This window comes from Leptodactylus fuscus, chromosome 5 (assembly GCF_031893055.1).
Source record: "Leptodactylus fuscus isolate aLepFus1 chromosome 5, aLepFus1.hap2, whole genome shotgun sequence".
Taxonomy (NCBI): Eukaryota; Metazoa; Chordata; class Amphibia; order Anura; family Leptodactylidae; genus Leptodactylus; species Leptodactylus fuscus.
Genome location: NC_134269.1, coordinates 12430989 through 12453692, shown reverse-complemented (window position 1 = coordinate 12453692; position 22704 = coordinate 12430989). Strand labels below are relative to the sequence as shown.

At 44.6% G+C, this 22704-nt stretch overlaps 6 non-coding genes across 6 annotated transcripts; 5 read left to right on the top strand and 1 right to left on the bottom strand.

The window, feature by feature from the left end:
* Positions 1-3901: 3901 nt before the first annotated feature.
* TRNAR-UCU (transfer RNA arginine (anticodon UCU)) lies at positions 3902-3986 on the bottom strand. Its single transcript is given in 2 exon segments — positions 3902-3937; positions 3950-3986. It is a non-coding gene; the product is annotated as a tRNA-Arg (tRNA).
* Positions 3987-11127: 7141 nt separating this feature from the next.
* On the top strand, positions 11128-11198 carry TRNAG-GCC (transfer RNA glycine (anticodon GCC)). Its single transcript has one exon. It is a non-coding gene; the product is annotated as a tRNA-Gly (tRNA).
* A 2362-nt stretch (positions 11199-13560) lies between these two features.
* Positions 13561-13631, top strand: TRNAG-GCC (transfer RNA glycine (anticodon GCC)). The gene has a single exon. It is a non-coding gene; the product is annotated as a tRNA-Gly (tRNA).
* Positions 13632-16058: 2427 nt separating this feature from the next.
* TRNAG-GCC (transfer RNA glycine (anticodon GCC)) lies at positions 16059-16129 on the top strand. Its single transcript has one exon. It is a non-coding gene; the product is annotated as a tRNA-Gly (tRNA).
* A 4419-nt stretch (positions 16130-20548) lies between these two features.
* On the top strand, positions 20549-20619 carry TRNAG-GCC (transfer RNA glycine (anticodon GCC)). Its single transcript has one exon. It is a non-coding gene; the product is annotated as a tRNA-Gly (tRNA).
* Positions 20620-22313: 1694 nt separating this feature from the next.
* TRNAG-GCC (transfer RNA glycine (anticodon GCC)) lies at positions 22314-22384 on the top strand. The gene has a single exon. It is a non-coding gene; the product is annotated as a tRNA-Gly (tRNA).
* Positions 22385-22704: the final 320 nt, after the last annotated feature.

Sequence of the window (22704 nt, the reverse complement as noted above, 5' to 3'; positions counted from 1 at the left end):
CAGCTATAATCCCCGGGCCCCGCCCATAGCCCCGCCCCGCACAGACACCTCCCCGCACCCCACAGCACGTGCCTGCCATTTGGTGAGCGCTCACACTGGACGATAGTCCTCACCCTGGGACTGGATCACTGATATAGAGGGGGGAGGGGGCACTATAATGTCAGGGGTGCACAGTGACGTCATACAAGCTAGAAGTGCAGAGTGACGTCATACATGTACCTGGGGAGAATAGTGAGGGCAAGAGAATAAAGGAGGGGGGCAAAAAATATTACCAGATGGGGGGTAATAGTGTATGAGGACAGGGGTAGATGGGGTAATAGTATATGAGGACAGGGGGAGATGGGGTAATAGTGTATGAGGACAGGGGGAGATGGGGTAATAGTGTATGAGGACAGGGGGAGATGGGGTAATAGTGTATGAGGACAGGGGGAGATGGGGTAATAGTGTATGAGGACAGGGGGAGATGGGGTAATAGTATATGAGGACAGGGGTAGATGGGGTAATAGTATATGAGGACAGGGGTAGATGGGGTAATAGTGTATGAGGACAGGGGGAGATGGGGTAATAGTGTATGAGGACAGGGGGAGATGGGGTAATAGTGTATGAGGACAGGGGTAGATGGGGTAATAGTGTATGAGGACAGGGGTAGATGGGGTAATAGTGTATGAGGACAGGGGGATATGGGGTAATAGTGTATGAGGAGATGGGGTAATAATATATGAGGACAGGGGTAGATGGGGTAATTGTGTATGAGGACAGGGGGATATGGGGTAATAGTGTATGAGGACAGGGTAGATGGGGTAATAGTATATGAGGACAGGGGTAGATGGGGTAATAGTATATGAGGAGATGGGGTAATAATATATGAGGACAGGGGTAATAGTGTATGAGAACAGGGGGATATGGGGTAATAGTGTATGAGGACAGGGGGATATGGGGTAATAGTGCATGAGGACAGGGGTAGATGGGGTAATAGTGTATGAGGACAGGGGTAGATGGGGTAATAGTGTATGAGGACAGGGGTAGATGGGGTAATAGTGTATGAGGACAGGGGTAGATGGGGTAATAGTGTATGAGGACAGGGGGAGATGGGGTAATAGTGTATGAGGACAGGGGGAGATGGGGTAATAGTGTATGAGGACAGGGGGATATGGGGTAATAGTGTATGAGGACAGGGGGAGATGGGGTAATAGTGTATGAGGGCAGGGGGAGATGGGGTAATAGTGTATGAGGACAGGGGGATATGGGGTAATAGTGTATGAGGACAGGGGGAGATGGGGTAATAGTGTATGAGGGCAGGGGGATATGGGGTAATAGTGTATGAGGGCAGGGGGAGATGGGGTAATAGTGTATGAGGACAGGGGGATATGGGGTAATAGTGTATGAGGACAGGGGGATATGGGGTAATAGTGTATGAGGGCAGGGGGAGATGGGGTAATAGTGTATGAGGACAGGGGGATATGGGGTAATAGTGTATGAGGACAGGGGGATATGGGGTAATAGTGTATGAGGGCAGGGGGAGATGGGTAATAGTGTATGAGGACAGGGGGAGATGGGGTAATAGTGTATGAGGACAGGGGGATATGGGGTAATAGTGTATGAGGCAGGGGGAGATGGGGTAATAGTGTATGAGGACAGGGGGATATGGGGTAATAGTGTATGAGGGCAGGGGAGATGGGGTAATAGTGTATGAGGACAGGGGGATATGGGGTAATAGTGTATGAGGGCAGGGGGAGATGGGGTAATAGTGTATGAGGACAGGGGGAGATGGGGTAATAGTGTATGAGGACAGGGGTAGATGGGGTAATAGTGTATGAGGACAGGGGTAGATGGGGTAATAGTGTATGAGGACAGGGGGAGATGGGGTAATAGTGTATGAGGACAGGGGGAGATGGGGTAATAGTGTATGAGGGCAGGGGGATATGGGGTAATAGTGTATGAGGGCAGGGGGAGATGGGGTAATAGTGTATGAGGACAGGGGATATGGGTAATAGTGTATGAGGACAGGGGGATATGGGGTAATAGTGTATGAGGGCAGGGGGAGATGGGGTAATAGTGTATGAGGACAGGGGGATATGGGGTAATAGTGTATGAGGACAGGGGGATATGGGGTAATAGTGTATGAGGCAGGGGGAGATGGGGTAATAGTGTATGAGGACAGGGGGAGATGGGGTAATAGTGTATGAGGACAGGGGGATATGGGTAATAGTGTTATGAGGGCAGGGGAGATGGGGTAATAGTGTATGAGGACAGGGGGATATGGGGTAATAGTGTATGAGGGCAGGGGGAGATGGGGTAATAGTGTATGAGGACAGGGGAGATGGGGTAATAGTGTATGAGGACAGGGGGATATGGGGTAATAGTGTATGAGGACAGGTGTAGATGGGGTAATAGTGTATGAGGACAGGGGGATATGGGGTAATAGTATATGAGGACAGGGGAGATGGGGTAATAGTGTATGAGGACAGGGGTAGATGGGGTAATAGTGTATGAGGACAGGGGTAGATCGGGGTAATAGTGTATGAGGACAGGGGATATGGGGTAATAGTGTATGAGGACAGGGGAGATGGGGTAATAGTGTATGAGGACAGGGGGAGATGGGGTAATAGTATATGAGGACAGGGGGAGATGGGTAATAGTATATGAGGACAGGGGAGATGGGGTAATAGTGTATGAGGACAGGGGGAGATGGGGTAATAGTATATGAGGACAGGGGAGATGGGGTAATAGTGTATGAGGACAGGGGGAGATGGGGTAATAGTGTATGAGGACAGGTGTAGATGGGGTAATAGTGTATGAGGACAGGGGGATATGGGGTAATAGTGTATGAGGACAGGGGGAGATGGGGTAATAGTGTATGAGGACAGGGGGAGATGGGGTAATAGTGTATGAGGACAGGTGTAGATGGGGTAATAGTGTATGAGGACAGGGGTAGATGGGGTAATAGTGTATGAGGACAGGTGTAGATGGGGTAATAGTGTATGAGGACAGGGGGAGATGGGGTAATAGTATATGAGGACAGGGGGAGATGGGGTAATAGTGTATGAGGACAGGGGGAGATGGGGTAATAGTGTATGAGGACAGGGGGAGATGGGGTAATAGTGTATGAGGACAGGGGGAGATGGGGTAATAGTATATGAGGACAGGTGTAGATGGGGTAATAGTGTATGAGGACAGGGGGAGATGGGGTAATAGTATATGAGGACAGGGGGAGATGGGGTAATAGTATATGAGGACAGGGGGAGATGGGGTAATAGTGTATGAGGACAGGGGGAGATGGGGTAATAGTGTATGAGGACAGGGGGAGATGGGGTAATAGTGTATGAGGACAGAAGTATTAGTGTATGAGGACGGGGGTAGATAGGTTAAGGTGTGCAGTGGCATGGTGCTATCAGTAGGGGGCGCACTATGTAGTGAGGTTTCACTCTTTGTCGGATACATTGTATCTTTTCTCTTTCCTTCACTGATTACACAGTTCACACTACACATCCGCTACTCTATATACCGCACTCCGTTATGTCTCGGTACCTCGGCACCGTACACACTACCTGTCACTGCTCGGACCTGTTGCACCGTGCGGCTTCTTTTGGTTGGTACAGCGGTAACGCTCGCGGCATCGGAGCGGACGGTGCTGGTTCGGTCCCAGTCACACTCACTTCGTGTAACCGTCTTGCGGTTCTGGTTATTGTTACGGTTTTCCTGCTCTTGTTGCCATAGTGATGCTATAGGGGTGTGTCACGTGGCCGTCCTATGACAGGGCAGTATATATTACACCACTATACACACTATACATTCTCCTGCCGGGATCTTCTTAGTGAATAGACGGAGCGGCTAAGAAAATAGATAATAATAGCAGAATATAACGTGAAAATACCGCAGAGGAGGCAAAAAAACTAAAAAGCGACTCTGGTGGGACTCGAACCCACAACCTTTGAATGACTGCACCAGCTAGAAGTCCAATGCGCTATCCATTGCGCCACAGAGCCACGTGTTGTCAGTGCTCAGCAGCGCGTCTCATAAACTGAGGTGTCCGGGAACATCTGCTGGTCATGTGACCATGTGTTATGTATATAGTAGCACGGTGTATTATACTCCTGTATATATAGTGTGATGGTGTATTGTATCCCTGTATAGTGTGATGGTGTATTATATCCCTGTATGTATAGTGTGATGGTGTATTATATCCCTGTATGTATAGTGTGATGGTGTATTGTATCCCTGTATAGTGTGATGGTGTATTATATCCCTGTATGTATAGTGTGATGGTGTATTGTATCCCTGTATAGTGTGATGGTGTATTATATCCCTGTATGTATAGTGTGATGGTGTATTGAAACCCTGCATATGGTAGGGTGGTGTATTATATCCCTGTGTATAGTATGATGGTGTATTATATACCTGTATATAGTGTTATGGTGTATTATATCCCTGTATATATAGTATGATGGTCTATTGAAACCCTGCACATAGTATAATGGTGCATTATATCCGTGTATATAGTATGATGGTGTATTATATTCCTGTATATAGTGTTATGGTGTATTATATCCCTGTATATATAGTATGATGGTGTATTATAACACTAAATATAGTGATGATGGTGTATTAGAATCCTGTATATGACGTGTTGGTATTTTATAACTTCCCTATATAGTATAATGGTATATTATAACCTGGCACAGTATGGTGGTATATTAGAGCCCTGTACATAGTATAATGTTGTATCATAACCCTCTATATAGTGATGATGGTTTATTATAACTCTGTATATTGTGTGATGGTATATTATAACCCCATATATAGTATGATAGTAGATTATAACTCCTGTATATGGTATTATAGTAGATTATAATCCTGTATACTGTATGATAGGATATTATAACTATATAGTTATTTATATAGTGAATATATTATATGATCAGTATATTATATAGAAAATATGTTATATGATCAGTATATTACATAGCGGTCACCAACGAAGAGGAAGATGAGACTCCACGGACTGTTATACCCCAAACCACAACTCCCCCATACCCACCACTCACCCACCCGAATCCAACTCACCCCCCCCCCCCCCTACACACACACACACACACACACACACTTTACTAGCTTTGGCAATGCCAAATATCTATTTGGACGTGCCAATAAAGCTTTTTTGATTTGATTTGACATAGCGGGTATATTATATGATCAGTATATTACATAGCGGGTATATTATATGATCAGTATATTACATAGCGGGTATATTATATGATCAGTATATTACATAGCGGGTATATTATATGATCAGTATATTATATAGCGGGTATATTATATGATCAGTATATTACATAGCGGGTATATTATATGATCAGTATATTACATAGCGGGTATATTATATGATCAGTATATTACATGGCGGGTATATTATATGATCAGTATATTACATAGCGGGTATATTATATGATCAGTATATTACATAGCGGGTATATTATATGATCAGTATATTACATAGCGGGTATATTATATGATCAGTATATTATATAGCGGGTATATTATATGATCAGTATATTATATAGCGGGTATATTATATGATCAGTATATTACATAGCGGGTATATTATATGATCAGTATATTACATAGCGGGTATATTATATGATCAGTATATTATATAGCGGGTATATTATATGATCAGTATATTACATAGCGGGTATATTATATGATCAGTATATTATATAGCGGGTATATTATATGATCAGTATATTACATAGCGGGTATATTATATGATCAGTATATTACATAGCGGGTATATTATATGATCAGTATATTATATAGCGGGTATATTATATGATCAGTATATTATATAGCGGGTATATTATATGATCAGTATATTATATAGCGGGTATATTATATGATCAGTATATTACATAGCGGGTATATTATATGATCAGTATATTACATAGCGGGTATATTATATGATCAGTATATTACATAGCGGGTATATTATATGATCAGTATATTACATAGCGGGTATATTATATGATCAGTATATTATATAGCGGGTATATTATATGATCAGTATATTATATAGCGGGTATATTATATGATCAGTATATTATATAGCGGGTATATTATATGATCAGTATATTACATGGCGGGTATATTATATGATCAGTATATTACATAGCGGGTATATTATATTATCAGTATATTACATAGCGGGTATATGATATGATCAGTATATTACATAGCGGGTATATTATATGATCAGTATATTACATAGCGGGTATATTATATGATCAGTATATTATATAGCGGGTATATTATATGATCAGTATATTACATAGCGGGTATATTATATGATCAGTATATTATATAGCGGGTATATTATATGATCAGTATATTATATAGCGGGTATATTATATGATCAGTATATTATATAGCGGGTATATTATATGATCAGTATATTACATAGCGGGTATATTATATGATCAGTATATTATATAGCGGGTATATTATATGATCAGTATATTATATAGCGGGTATATTATATGATCAGTATATTACATAGCGGGTATATTATATGATCAGTATATTACATAGCAGGTATATTATATGATCAGTATATTACATAGCGGGTATATTATATGATCAGTATATTACATAGCTGGTATATTATATGATCAGTATATTATATAGCGGGTATATTATATGATCAGTATATTACATAGCGGGTATATTATATGATCAGTATATTACATAGCGGGTATATTATATGATCAGTATATTATATAGCGGGTATATTATATGATCAGTATATTATATAGCGGGTATATTATATGATCAGTATATTACATAGCGGGTATATTATATGATCAGTATATTACATAGCGGGTATATTATATGATCAGTATATTACATAGCGGGTATATTATATGATCAGTATATTATATAGCGGGTATATTATATGATCAGTATATTATATAGCGGGTATATTATATGATCAGTATATTATATAGCGGGTATATTATATGATCAGTATATTACATGGCGGGTATATTATATGATCAGTATATTACATAGCGGGTATATTATATTATCAGTATATTACATAGCGGGTATATGATATGATCAGTATATTACATAGCGGGTATATTATATGATCAGTATATTACATAGCGGGTATATTATATGATCAGTATATTATATAGCGGGTATATTATATGATCAGTATATTACATAGCGGGTATATTATATGATCAGTATATTATATAGCGGGTATATTATATGATCAGTATATTATATAGCGGGTATATTATATGATCAGTATATTATATAGCGGGTATATTATATGATCAGTATATTACATAGCGGGTATATTATATGATCAGTATATTATATAGCGGGTATATTATATGATCAGTATATTATATAGCGGGTATATTATATGATCAGTATATTACATAGCGGGTATATTATATGATCAGTATATTACATAGCGGGTATATTATATGATCAGTATATTACATAGCGGGTATATTATATGATCAGTATATTACATAGGGGGTATATTATATGATCAGTATATTACATAGCGGGTATATTATATGATCAGTATATTATATAGCGGGTATATTATATGATCAGTATATTACATAGCTGGTATATTATATGATCAGTATATTATATAGCGGGTATATTATATGATCAGTATATTACATAGCGGGTATATTATATGATCAGTATATTACATAGCGGGTATATTATATGATCAGTATATTATATAGCGGGTATATTATATGATCAGTATATTATATAGCGGGTATATTATATGATCAGTATATTATATAGCGGGTATATTATATGATCAGTATATTACATAGCGGGTATATTATATGATCAGTATATTACATAGCGGGTATATTATATGATCAGTATATTACATAGCTGGTATATTATATGATCAGTATATTATATAGCGGGTATATTATATGATCAGTATATTATATAGCGGGTATATTATATGATCAGTATATTACATAGCTGGTATATTATATGATCAGTATATTATATAGCGGGTATATTATATGATCAGTATATTACATAGCGGGTATATTATATGATCAGTATATTACATAGCGGGTATATTATATGATCAGTATATTACATAGCGGGTATATTATATGATCAGTATATTACATAGGGGGTATATTATATGATCAGTATATTACATAGCGGGTATATTATATGATCAGTATATTACATAGCGGGTATATTATATGATCAGTATATTATATAGCGGGTATATTATATGATCAGTATATTATATAGCGGGTATATTATATGATCAGTATATTACATAGCGGGTATATTATATGATCAGTATATTATATAGCGGGTATATTATATGAACAGTATATTACATAGCTGGTATATTATATGATCAGTATATTATATAGCGGGTATATTATATGATCAGTATATTATATAGCGGGTATATTATATGATCAGTATATTACATAGCGGGTATATTATATGATCAGTATATTACATAGCGGGTATATTATATTATCAGTATATAACATAGCGGGTATATTATATGATCAGTATATTACATAGGGGGTATATTATATGATCAGTATATTATATAGTGGTTGTGTTATGATATCAGTATATTACATTACGCCAACATGACCACAGAGTTTCAGACATCATGTGACTACAGATGACATGTGCCCAGGAAGTGTGCTGCAGTGTCGGAGTGTGAATATGACACCTGCATTTATTTACACATGTGAGAGTGGGAGGGGGTTGGGGGCTTCAACTAGTTTAGGCCTTTTTATTACCCAGGCTCCGCCATGCTGTGTCCTCTGGGGTTATCATATGTTTTGTTGACCTCATAAGGAAGATTCTTATCTTCTTGTAGATTTGCCCAGGAGGTTACGTATTAGCCCTACATGCAGATCCAACAACATATCTGCTGCACATCCAGGGCATAACCCCACCTATAAGATATATAGAGGCTGCAACCTCAGCTGGACCATCAAGCATGATGGAGTTCATGGGCCACTGACACCTATGAAGATATGGCATTGGAAGTATCACATGGGAGAAGGGAACCACTTTGCAAATTCTGGAGTACCTCGTTTTCAGTTAATTCATTTTTGAGGATCCAGAGGTCCACATTCTGGAACCCTCTGACATTGACCTCCTACACTGGGTCCATATCCTCCTAGTGGTGACACATCCATGTCAAATGGGAAGGAAGGTAAACAGGAACAGAGTCACACTTCTTCAAGGAGGATCAAAGCTTCCTCTAGTGTGACTTGTGAAGAACACTCCTTGGGCACACTTTATGGCACAAGTTGGCCTGAAGCGATATACACACCATGCCTCATTAACACCTCCATCTTATTGTCACTTGGACCCTGGGAACAAGTCTCCCATTCTGTTCTCATTGGGACTCATGGCAATGAGATACGGATATGAAAAGTTAAACCTGTCCCATCACCAAGTGCATGGTGACCAAGGTCCTCCACCCAAAGATCATAGACCTCAGTATTGGACAAGATAGAAAATTGTGGTCTTCTCTAGACTTACTCGATATGAGACCCAACTTCTGATGGGTTCTGCCCATAGACATTCGGTGAAAGTCGGCCAAATCCAATGATTAAAGGGTATTTCCATCGGAAACGACCATAAATGCCAGATTGATGTGGGATCTTCTTCTAGTTGCCCATTCTTTCTCGAAGAACCGTCAGGAAGCCTCGGCTATTTTGGAAGTCTTGTTGAAGTGAATGGAGAGACTTGTCTTGTGACTACAAAAGGGGGCCCGGGTTGGTGGGACTCACATCAAGCATTCATGGCTATGGATGTAGTTATAAATACCAAGATGAGTCTGCCTTCTCCCCATTGAGTTGACCATGACTGTGTATGGTAGATCCAGTAGGAAAAACTGGTTGTACATACAAAATTGGAAACATTGGCCTTCCAATATCAAAAATGTGGCCATGTTTCCATCAGTAGTCAGTCATAGACCACCTTCATTTTGGTAAAATGAAAGATGGACCTCTATGGGATGGTCACCTTTCCTTCAAGGTGGTTTAGATACTGTAGGTGGTTCTTTACCTTCTCTAGTCAATGTTCATGGACTTAAAGGATGAAGGTCTAGGTGGAAGAGTAACGTTATGTAAGACACATCAACCCAAGCATTAGATTGTTGGGAGTCCCTTCTGGTCTCGATGTAGGGTGGTCATAACACAAGTCTTTCCATTCTACTGGACGTGTAAACCAAATGATAGTAAGAATGTCCATGTTAATGTCCCAAAGTTGTCAGATATTAAAATTTAGCGTTTCACGTCTGAATGTTGTTGGTGGAACTAGACAAAGGTCTAAATGTCCTAGTCCAGCAATACCTACAAGTGAAGGGTTCCTCTGAAGTTCTGGAGATGTTTAGGATTGTTTAGGTCACACTTTAAGGGTATATGTGAGTGATGAGAAGGAAGAGGTGAGAGAGACACAACTCTCAAGTACTTCTGACACACTCCTCAACACCCTTCAAGGTCATAAGTTTTTATTACTAGTGAACGGAAGGGTGGAGAGCAAAAGATGTTTCTGAAGACCAGTCAGGAGTCTTGAAATTGTAGAACCATCACTTGAAAAGGGGGTGTGCTATCGACAACAATGAGACTGTATGTGGGCTACTTGGTGACTTTGGTGGTGACTCCCGTTATGTGTCCAGAGATCTGCAACGCTTGAATTCATTCATGTTAGTCAATGGCTCCACAATGTCACCTCTAATGTGTTGCAACCGAGACTTCACGTTGCAAAAACATATAACAATGTCCAGGTTAAATTTGCGGTTGCAGCACTCTCAGGGTGGCAACTCCATTCACTAACAAGGGTGAAGGAGTCGCAGAGCAACATGGTGATCTTTGGTCTGATGACTAGAATCGCGTGTAGGTTTAGCCTAAATTTGCCCCACTGTGTGTCCTCACCCAAAGGTCCACAAGCCCCAGATCCTTCCTGGACATTATCTGGACTGGTTCCTCTTTAGGAGGCTGTAGTTATATCTGCTACGGTAAAGGGAAAGAATCAGAGGGTTTCAACTTTGTCAAAAGTGCTTAGACCGCTTTTACCATCTGAGCATTGGTGGTTCAGTGGTAGAATTCTCGCCTGCCACGCGGGAGGCCCGGGTTCGATTCCCGGCCAATGCAAGAAGACTTTTTTTTTTATTCATTCTATATTAGTAATGTGTCTGGCATTTATCCAATATCCTCTCCTAAATAGACAAATGTATATGTTTCTGTGTTTAGAAGCCCTATGTAGATAGTGTATATACACAGTTATCAGTGTCAGCCTCTCTCTATATACTGTATAGCTCACCCCAATCTGCCACATCATCATTTTCCCTTACAGACAAGAGACATCTGCACTGAGGGTTCTGTGGCTGCTATTGGAGGGTGAAGTGACTTGCAGGTCCATTATGCACCTACTTTAGTATTTTTTGGCACTCCTCCCCCTCATTGTATGTTCTGCTATGTAACATGAGGGGTTTACAATGTGCGGTACAAATATTCCTATAGGACGGGATTATAGATTATTCTGGCAGGTTAGTTGTTCCGAATCTGTCAATGGCTAATCCGCTGGGATATATAATAACAGCAAAGTGGGTAAAATTTATAGAAATACGATTTATATGTTATGAGAACTGTGCAGTGTGATATAACCTCTCAGCATGGCAGGGGAGCTGCAGAAAAACACAGTTTGGGGTGTTTTTGTTGTGACAGTTTCCAGGACAAAGGCTTGTGTGCACCGGGCCTTAGCCGCTGATCAGGTATAGATGGCCGATCCCTGGGATAGTCCAAAAAAGGACTGTAACGCCGCTTTAAAGAGGACCTTTCATCAGATCGGGCACAGGCAGTTTTATATACTGCTGGAAAGCTGACAGTGCGCTGAATTCAGCGCACTGTCGGCTTTCCCGATCTGTGCCCGGTGTAAAGCACTATCGGTCCCGTTACCGTAGTGCTCTATGGTCAGAAGGGCGTTTCTGACACTTAGCCAGGGACGCCCTTCTGCCCAGCAGCGCCTATCGCGCTGTACTGTGGAGCAGGGAGGAACGCCCCCTCCCGCTCCTGATAATACTCGTCTATGGACAAACTGTGTGAGCAGAGGGAGGGGGCGTTCCTCCCGGCTCCACAGCACAGCGCGATAGGCGCTGCTGGGCAGAAGGGCGTCCCTGGCTAAGTGTCAGAAACGCCCTTCTGACACTAAAGCGCTACGGTAATGGGACCGATAGCGCTTTACACCGGGCACAGATCGGGAAAGCCGACAGTGCGCTGAATTCAGCGCACTGTCAGCTTTCCAGCAGTATATGGAACTGCCTGTGCCCGATCTGATGAAAGGTCCTCTTTAAAGCTGATTGCACATGACCGTGTGCTAACCGGATGCTGTGAATGAACAACAGGGGCGGTGCACCGGAGAACAATGAATAGGAGCCGCAGAAGCAGGACCGCAAAATCCGATAGGAATAGGATCTGTTCCGTATTTTGCAGCCCTGACTGTCAGCCCACACATGTGACTGTGTCAATACTGTGTGCAGGGGCCACTCTAGAGCATAATACTGTGTGCAGGGGCCACTCTAGGGCATAATACTGTGTGCAGGGGCCACTATGGGACATAATACTGTGTGCAGGGGCCACTATGGGACATAATACTGTGTGCAGGGGACACTATGGGACATAATACTGTGTACAGGGGCCACTATGGGGCATAATACTGTGTGCAGGGGCCACTATGGGACATTATACTGTGTGCAGGGGCCACTATGGGGGGATAATACTGTGTGCAGGGGCCACTATGGGGGATAATACTGTGTGCAGGGGCCACTATGGCACATAATACTGTGTGCAGGGGCCACTATGGGACATAATACTGTGTGCAGGGGCCACTATGGAGCATAATACTGAGTGCAGGGGCCACTATGGGACATAATACTGTGTGCAGGGGCCACTCTAGGGCATAATACTGTGTGCAGGGGCCACTATGGAGCATAATACTGAGTGCAGGCGCCACTATGGGACATAATACTGAGTGCAGGGGCCACTATGGGGCATAATACTGAGTGCAGGCGCCACTATGGGACATAATACTGTGTGCAGGGGCCACTATGGGGCATAATACTGAGTGCAGGGGCCACTATGGGACATAATACTGTGTCATTCCTGTTAGTGAATGGCGTCACAATGTCACCTCTAGTTTGCCGCAACCGAGACTTCACGTTGCAAATACGTATAACAATGTCCAGGTTGAATTTGCGGTCGCAGCACTCTCCATTTGGCAACATGGCAACTCCATTCGCTAACATGGGTGAAGGAGTCACAGATCCATATGGCGATTTTTTGCCTGACGACTAGAATCGCGTGTAGACTTAGCCTAAATTTGCCCCCCTGAGTGTCCTGGCAATTATCTGGACTGATTCCTCTTTAGGAGGCAGTAATTATATCCTGCTACAGTAAAGGGAAAGAATCAGAGGTTTTGAACTTTGTCAAAAGTTTTCAGAAAATGTATAACATCTGAGCATTGGTGGTTCAGTGGTAGAATTCTCGCCTGCCACGCGGGAGGCCCGGGTTCGATTCCCGGCCAATGCAAGATTTTTTTTCCTATATATTAGCAATGTGTCTGGCATTTATCCAATATCCTCTCCTAAATAGACAAATGTATATGTTTCTGTGTTTAGAAGCCCTATGTAGATAGTGTATATACACAGTTATCAGTGTCAGCCTCTCTCTATATACTGTATAGCTCACCCCAATCTGCCACATCAGCACTTTCCCTTACAGACAAGAGACATCTGCACTGAGGGTTCTGTGGCTGCTATTGGAAGGTCAAGTGACTTGCAGGTCCATTATGCACCTACTTTAGTATTTTATGGCACCCCTCCCCCTCATTGTATGTTCTGCTATGTAACATGAGGGGGTTCAGAATGTGCGGTAGAAATATTCCTATAAGGCGGCGCACGGGGGACCAATGATCAGGAGCCGCAGAAGCAGGGCCATAAAATCAAACAGGAATGGGACCTGTTCCGTATTTTGCAGCCCTGACTGTCGGCCAGCACACGTGACTGTGTCACTCATGGTGATGTATATGAGGCCAAACAAATGAAAGGATCAGTGTCAGAGGCGTAAATATCGGGATAGCAGCGGTGGCGGCTATCACAGGACCCGCAGCATTAGGGAGCCCAGCGACAGCTGCTACCGCTGAGTTTTTTTATTTTTATTTTTTTTTAGTAGACCCTGAACCAGCTGGAGTAACTCCAGCCGATAACGGGCCCTATTTACTTACCGATCCTGGTTCCTGCCCATGGCCGCCTGCAGTTCTCCTTCTGCAGAGGCCGTTGTGACTCTGAGCAGGAGCCAGGATCTGTAAGTAAGGCCGCGGGCCCCACAAACACTATTATTATACTCGGGGTCATTTCAGACTCCTGAGTATAATGATCAGAGGCCCAGGAGAGGTGAGGGAAGATAAAAAACAGTGTTACTTACCTCTCCTGGCTCTAGGCAGGCTTCAGGCCTACTTTTGTGACGTACTTGACCGACATCAACAGGGACTGTACCGGAGCCCAGGAGAGGTAAGTAACAGTGTTTTTTGTGTTTGTATCCTCTCCTGGGTCTCTGAATATTATACTCTGAGGTCTGAAAGACTCCAAAGTATAATAATTGGACCACAATGGGGTATAATACTGTGTGCAGGGGCCACTATGGGGGATAATACTGTGTGCAGGGGCCACTAAGGGACATAATACTGTGTGCAGGGGCCACTATGGGGCATAATACTGTGTGCAGGGGCCACTATGGGACATAATACTGTGTGTAGGGGCCACTATGGGACATAATACTGTGTGTAGGGGCCACTATGGGGCATAATACTGTGTGTAGGGGCCACTATGGGGCATAATACTGTGTGTAGGGGCCACTATGGGGCATAATACTGTGTGCAGGGGCCACTATGGGGCATAATACTGTGTGCAGGGGCCACTATGGGACATAATACTGTGTGTAGGGGCCACTATGGGGCATAATACTGTGTGTAGGGGCCACTATGGGGCATAATACTGTGTGCAGGGGGCCACTATGGGGGATAATACTGTGTGCAGGGGCCAATATTGCGGATAATACTGTGTGCAGGGGCCACTATGGGACATTATACTGTGTGCAGGGGCCACTATAGGGAATAATACTGTGTGCAGGGGCCACTATGGGACATAATACTGTGTGCAGGGGCCACTATGGGCCATGATACTGTGTGCAGGGGCCACTATGGGGCATGATACTGTGTGCAGGGGCCACTATGGAGCATAATACTGTGTGCAGGGGCCACTATGGGTCATACTACTGTGTGCAGGGGCCACTATGGGACATAATACTGTGTGCAGGGGCCACTATGGGGGATAATACTGTGTGCAGGGGCCACTATGGGACATAATACTGTGTGCAGGGGCCACTATGGGACATAATACTGTGTACAGGGGTCGATATGGGGCATAATAGTGTGTAATGGAATGCATGGGTAGGCATCAGTCAGTCGGTGGGAGCCCCAATTCAAAGGTTCGTCACGGGTCCCCGCCTTTCCTAGTTATGCCACTGATTCCTGTCATGTACCCAGAGATCATAGTGTCGCTCTGCAGCTCTTTCATTCATGTTAGTGAATGGCGTCACAATGTCACCTCTAGTTTGCCGCAACCGAGACTTCACATTGCAAAATTGTATAAAAATGTCCAGGTTGAATTTGCGGTCGCAGCACTCTCAGGGTGGCAACTCCATTAGCTAACATGGATGAAAGAGTCACAGATCCATATGGTGATCTTTGGGCTGACGACTAGAATCGCATATAGGCTTAGCCTAAATTTTCCCCACTTTGATTCCTCATCCAAACGTCCACAAGCCCCAGGTCCTTCCTGGCAATTATCTGGACTGGTTCCTCTTTAGGAGGCTGTAGTTTTATCCTGCTACAGTAAAGGGAAAGAATCAGAGGGTCTGAACTTTGTCAAAAGTTTATAGAAAATCAGCAACATCTGAGCATTGGTGGTTCAGTGGTAGAATTCTCGCCTGCCACGCGGGAGGCCCGGGTTCGATTCCCGGCCAATGCAAGAGAATTTTTTTTCTAAATGATTAAATCTAAATCTGTCAGGTATTGATCTTTTTCTTTATCCAATATCCTCTGATTAATAGACATATGTATATGTACTTGTGTGTTTATAAGCCCTATGTAGATAGTGTATATACACAGTTATCAGTGTCAGCCTCTCTCTATATACTGTATAGCTCACCCCAATCTGCCACATCAGCACTTTCCCTTACAGACAAGAGACATCTGCACTGAGGGTCCTGTGGCTGCTATTGGAGGGTGAAGTGACTTGGAGGTCCATTATGCACCTACTTTAGTATTTTATGGCACCCCCCCCCCTCCCCCTCATTGTATGTTCTGCTATGTAACATGAGGGGGTTCAGAATGTGCAGTAAATATTCCTATAGGACGGGATTATAGATTAATCCGGCAGGTTAGTTGTTACGAATCTGCCAATGGCTAATCCGCTGGGATATATAATAACAGCAAAGTGGGTAAAATCTATAGAAATAGGATTTATATGATGTTAGAACTGTGCGATGTGATATAACCTCTCAGCATGGCAGGGGAGCTGCAGAAAAACACGATTTTGGCTAAGGCCTCGCGGGCCGGAAACGCAGCACTAAAGCGCTGCGGGAACAACCCTGGCTTGAACGCATTGCGGTTCTTCCCGCAGCACTTTGAACAGAAAGTTCAGAGTTTTCCTCCGCGGACTTTCTGTTACAGTTTTATCAACAGGGAAGTCGCCGGCGTTTCTGTAGATATAATTGACCCCTGAGTAGAAGATCAGAGGCCCAGGAGAGGTGAGGGAACATAAAAAACAGTGTTATTTACCTGTCCTGGCTCCAAGCAGGCTTCAGGCCTACTTGTGCAACATCCCTGACGTCACATGGCCGGGGCCTGGGTCCTTATGCGTTGTGACACAGGCTCGAGTCAAGCGACGTCCCGTGCGTCATTGAAGATGGCCGACGTCAGCAGAGACTAGTATGGGGCATAATACTGTGTGCAGGGGCCATTAAGGGGCATAACATACCTCCAAACCGTCCCGATTTCTGCGGGACAGTCACGATTTGGGTGACATGTCCCGCGGTCCCGGTTGGAGGGAGGTATGTCCCGATTTCCAGAGGACGCAGATCCGAGTTGAACACTTATGCGGCTGAAGCAAGGAGCTGACACAGGTCTGCTCCTCGCTTCGCCGCTGCGCGCCTCTCTCGCTGATACATGTGGCTGAAGGAAGGAGCTGACACAGGTCAGCTCCTTGCTTCAGCCGCATATGTCAGCAAGAGAGGCGCGCAGAGAGCGGGCGAGGGAGCAGAGGAGAAGGTAAGTTTAATGTGGAGGTGGAACGTGAATCTGGGGGCAGATGAAGGAGAGGACGGCATGACACTGGGGGCAGAGATGGAGAGAACGGCATGACACTGGGGGCAGAGATGGAGAGAACGGCATGACACTGGGGGCAGATGAAGGAGGGGACGGCATGACACTGGGGGCAGAGATGGAGAGGACGGCATGACACTGGGGGCAGAGATGGAGGGATATGAATCTGGGGGCAGAGATGGAGAGGACGGCATGACACTGGGGGCAGAGATACAGGGACATGAATCTGGGGGCAAAGATGGAGGGACATGAATCTGGGGGCAAAGATGGAGGGGACATGAATCTGGGGGCAGAGATGGGGGGACATGAATCTGAGGGCAGAGATGGGGGGACATGAATCTGAGGGCAGAGATGGGGGACATGAATCTGGGGGCAGAGATGTGAGGACATGAGTCTGAGGGCAGAAATGGAGGGGACATGAATCTGAGGGCAGAGATGGAGGGACATGAATCTGGGGGCAAAGATGGAGGGGACATGAATCTGGGGGCAGAGATGGGGGGACATGAATCTGGGGGCAGAGATGGAGGGGACATGAATCTGGGGGCAGAGATGGAGGGGGGACATGAATCTGGGGGGACATGAATCTGGGGGCAGAGATGGAGGGACATGAATCTAGGGGCAGAGATGGAGGGACATGAATCTGGGGGCAGAGATGGAAGGGGGACATGAAACTGGGGGCAGATGAAGGGTGTATATGAAACTGGGGGAGAGATAGAGGGGGGGACATATAATTTACGGGTGACTGTAGGAGGATTATACTGTGTGCGGGCACGTGAAAAATTAACGAGTGGGCGGAGTCAACACAAAAATGGGCGGGGCAAAAATGCCGCACATTTTGTTCCTCTTTCGGTTCTTCAAAAGTTGGGAGGTATGGGCATAATAGTGTGTGCAGGGGCCACTATGGGGGATAATACTGTGTGCAGGGGCCACTATGGGACATAATACTGTGTGCAGGGGCCACTATGGGGCATAATACTGTGTGCAGGGGCCACTATGGGGGATAATACTGTGTGCAGGGGCCACTATGGGACATAATACTGTGTGCAGGGGCCACTATGGGGGATAATACTGTGTGCAGGGGCCACTATGGGGCATAATACTGTGTGCAGGGGCCACTATGGGGCATAATACTGTGTGCAGGGGCCACTATGGGGGATAATACTGTGTGCAGGGGCCACTATGGGGGATAATAATGTGTGCAGGGGCTACTATGGGGCATAATACTGTGTGCAGGGGCTACTATGGGGCATAATACTGTGTGCAGGGGCCACTATGGGGCATAATACTGTGTGCAGGGGCCACTATGGGGGATAATACTGTGTGCAGGGGCCACTATGGGGGATAATAATGTGTGCAGGGGCTACTATGGGGCATAATACTGTGTGCAGGGGCTACTATGGGGCATAATACTGTGTGCAGGGGCTACTATGGGGCATAATACTGTGTGCAGGGGCTACTATGGGGCATAATACTGTGTGCAGGGGCCACAATACTGTGTGCAGGGGCCACTATGGGGCATAATACTGTGTGCAGGGGCTAATATGGGGCATAATACTGTGTGCAGGGGCTACTATGGGGCATAATACTGTGTGCAGGGGCTACTATGGGGCATAATACTGTGTGCAGGGGCCACTATGGGGGATAATACTGTGTGCAGGGGCCACTATGGGGGATAATACTGTGTGCAGGGGCCACTATGGGGGTAATACTGTGTGCAGGGGCCACTATGGGACATAATACTGTGTGCAGGGGTCACTATGGGGGATAATACTGTGTGCAGGGGCCACTATGGGGCATAATACTGTGTGCAGGGGCCACTATGGGGGATAATACTGTGTGCAGGGGCCACTATGGGACATAATACTGTGTGCAGGGGCCACTATGGGGGATAATACTGTGTGCAGGGGCCACTATGGGGCATAATACTGCGTGCAGGGGCCACTATGGGGCATAATACTGTGTGCAGGGGCCACTATGGGGGATAATACTGTGTGCAGGGGCCACTATGGGGGATAATAATGTGTGCAGGGGCTACTATGGGGCATAATACTGTGTGCAGGGGCTACTATGGGGCATAATACTGTGTGCAGGGGCTACTATGGGGCATAATACTGTGTGCAGGGGCTACTATGGGGCATAATACTGTGTGCAGGGGCCACTATGGGGCATAATACTGTGTGCAGGGGCCACTCTGGGGCATAATACTGTGTGCAGGGGCTACTATGGGGCATAATACTGTGTGCAGGGGCTACTATGGGGCATAATACTGTGTGCAGGGGCTACTATGGGGCATAATACTGTGTGCAGGGGCCACTATGGGGGATAATACTGTGTGCAGGGGCCACTATGGGGGATAATACTGTGTGCAGGGGCCACTATGGGGGTAATACTGTGTGCAGGGGCCACTATGGGACATAATACTGTATGCAGGGGCTACTATGGGGCATAATACTGTGTGCAGGGGCTACTATGGGGCATTATACTGTGTTCAGGGGCCACTATGGGGCATAATACTGTGTTCAGGGGCTACTATGGGGCATAATACTGTGTTCAGGGGCTACTATGGGGCATAACAGTGTGTACAGGAATACTGGGGGGGAAGTCGGTGGGTCGGAGTCTTCAGTGTTGGTTGGTCAGGGGGAACCCCATGTCAACACCACTGATTCCTGTCATGTACCCAGAGATCATAGTGTCGCTCTGCAGCTCTTTCATTCATGTTAGTGAATGGCGCCACAATGTCACCTCTAGTTTGCCGCAACCGACACTTCATGCTGCAAAAACTTATAACAACGGTCAGCTTGAATTTGCGGTTGCAGCACTCTTAGAGTAGCAACTCCATTTGCTAATGAGGGCAAAGGAGTCACAGAGTTACATGGTGATCTTTGGTCTCAATCGCGTACAGTCTTAGTCTAAATTTGTCCCCCTGTGTGTCCTCACCCAAAGGTCCACAAGCCTCCAATCTGACTTGGAAATTATCTGGACTGGCAGCTCTGACATAGTGTGGAAAAAGTATCTGAGTGCTTTGTACTTTGTCAAAAGTTTTCAGAAAATGTATAACATCTGGGCATTGGTGGTTCAGTGGTAGAATTCTCGCCTGCCACGCGGGAGGCCCGGGTTCGATTCCCGGCCAATGCAAGAGGAATTTTTTTTATATATTAGCAATGTGTCTGACATTGACCTACTCTATTATCCAATATCCTCTCCTAAATAGACAAATGTATATGTTTCTGTGTTTAGAAGCCCTATGTAGATAGTGTATATACACAGATATCAGTGTCAGCCTCTCTCTCTATATACTGTATAGCTCACCCCAATCTGCCACATCAGCACTTTCCCTTACAGACAAGAGACATCTGCACTGAGGGTCCTGTGGCTGCTATTGGAAGGTCAAGTGACTTGCAGGTCCATTATGCACCTACTTTAGTATTTTATGGCACCCCCCCCCCCCTTATATGTTCTGCTATGTAACATGAGGGGGTTCAGAATGTGCGGTACAGATATTTCTATAGTCCGGCATTATAAATTATTTCGGCAGGTTAGTTGTTACGAATCTGCCAATGGCAGTGGGTAAAATTTCTGGGAAATAGGATTTATATGTTGTGAAAATTCGGACAGGAATAGGACCTGTTCCATATTTTGCAGCCCTGACATGTCGGCCCACACACGTGACTGTGTTATTCGTGGTGATGTATATGGGCCCATAGAAATGAAAGGATCAGTGTGCTATCTGGGAAAAACCTGGGAAGCGTACTCACCAGACAAAGGGTCATCTGCAAGGGGATAAGACTAAGGCCACACGTGTTAGGTCTGCTGCAGGTTGTCCACCATGAACATTCTGCAGACAAAACCACCAGGCTTTAGCCTTAATCTTTATAGCTGTAGTTGGGCCAATTTTCAACCTATGCATTACAAGCTGCAGCATAAGACACTTTGTTGGGCTTCCCAAGTCTTGAACATCGATGGTCAGTGGTGGTCCATCTTCCAGATAAGTCCTGCAAGCTCAGTGTCCGAGAGTTGCAGTGTCTGGATCAGCCACCCCTTCATTCTTCTGATGAGCAGAGGTTGGTGACCCAACGATCAAACCCAGATCTGATTTCTCTAGCTAAAAACATCTCAAAAACTTTACCCTACACCTGTTTTTTCAGCACTTAATCTTCTTTTTATTCTCTCGAAAACAGAGAGGAAGGGACGAGCATGACGGGATCCTTGACCAAGTCGCATCTTCTGAGAACTTTTATGAGAGAACAAAGCTTCCTCGGAGAATGTAGAGGAGGAGAACACTTCATGGACACACTTCAAGACACCTTGGTCCAGAACTTCTCACCTGCATTGGAGACTCCACCTGAAAAATGGACTTTTTTCCTCTGCTAGTTTCAGTTTTTAATGGACGGAGACGCAACGTCCCCCATTACCGTGAATGAGGTCGGACTCCTTGTGTTACCATTGTTTAGTGGTCCACCTCTCTGTTGTTTGGGTCTCCTGATAAACCCAAACAATGGAGAGGAGATGCTAATGTGAACGTAGCACCAACACTGAGGTCCAAAGCTAACATTTGCCGTTTTAGTAGGTGATAAGTGTAGAAATATAACTTTAAGGGCCATGAAGTGAGTTACAAAGAGACACAATGGTGGAGGTGACAGGTAAGGGGAGACAACCTCCTAGGAGTTGTCCAGGCTAGGAGCTCTACCTTCTCAGGACATTACTGTGTGGAGGACATACAGTATACTGACAGTTGTGGATGAGGTTGTAACATTTAGCAGCCAATGTCTGAACCTTCATTTGCCACCAGTACATTTCCAAAGTTTTTAAAAAGTATCGCAAACATCTGAGCATTGGTGGTTCAGTGGTAGAATTCTCGCCTGCCACGCGGGAGGCCCGGGTTCGATTCCCGGCCAATGCAAGAGAATTTTTTTTCTAAATGATTAAATCTAAATCTGTCAGGTATTGATCTTTTTCTTTATCCAATATCCTCTGATTAATAGACATATGTATATGTACTTGTGTGTTTATAAGCCCTATGTAGATAGTGTATATACACAGTTATCAGTGTCAGCCTCTCTCTATATACTGTATAGCTCACCCCAATCTGCCACATCAGCACTTTCCCTTACAGACAAGAGACATCTGCACTGAGGGTCCTGTGGCTGCTATTGGAAGGTCAAGTGACTTGCAGGTCCATTTTGCACCTACTTTAGTATTTTATGGCACCCCTCCCCCTCA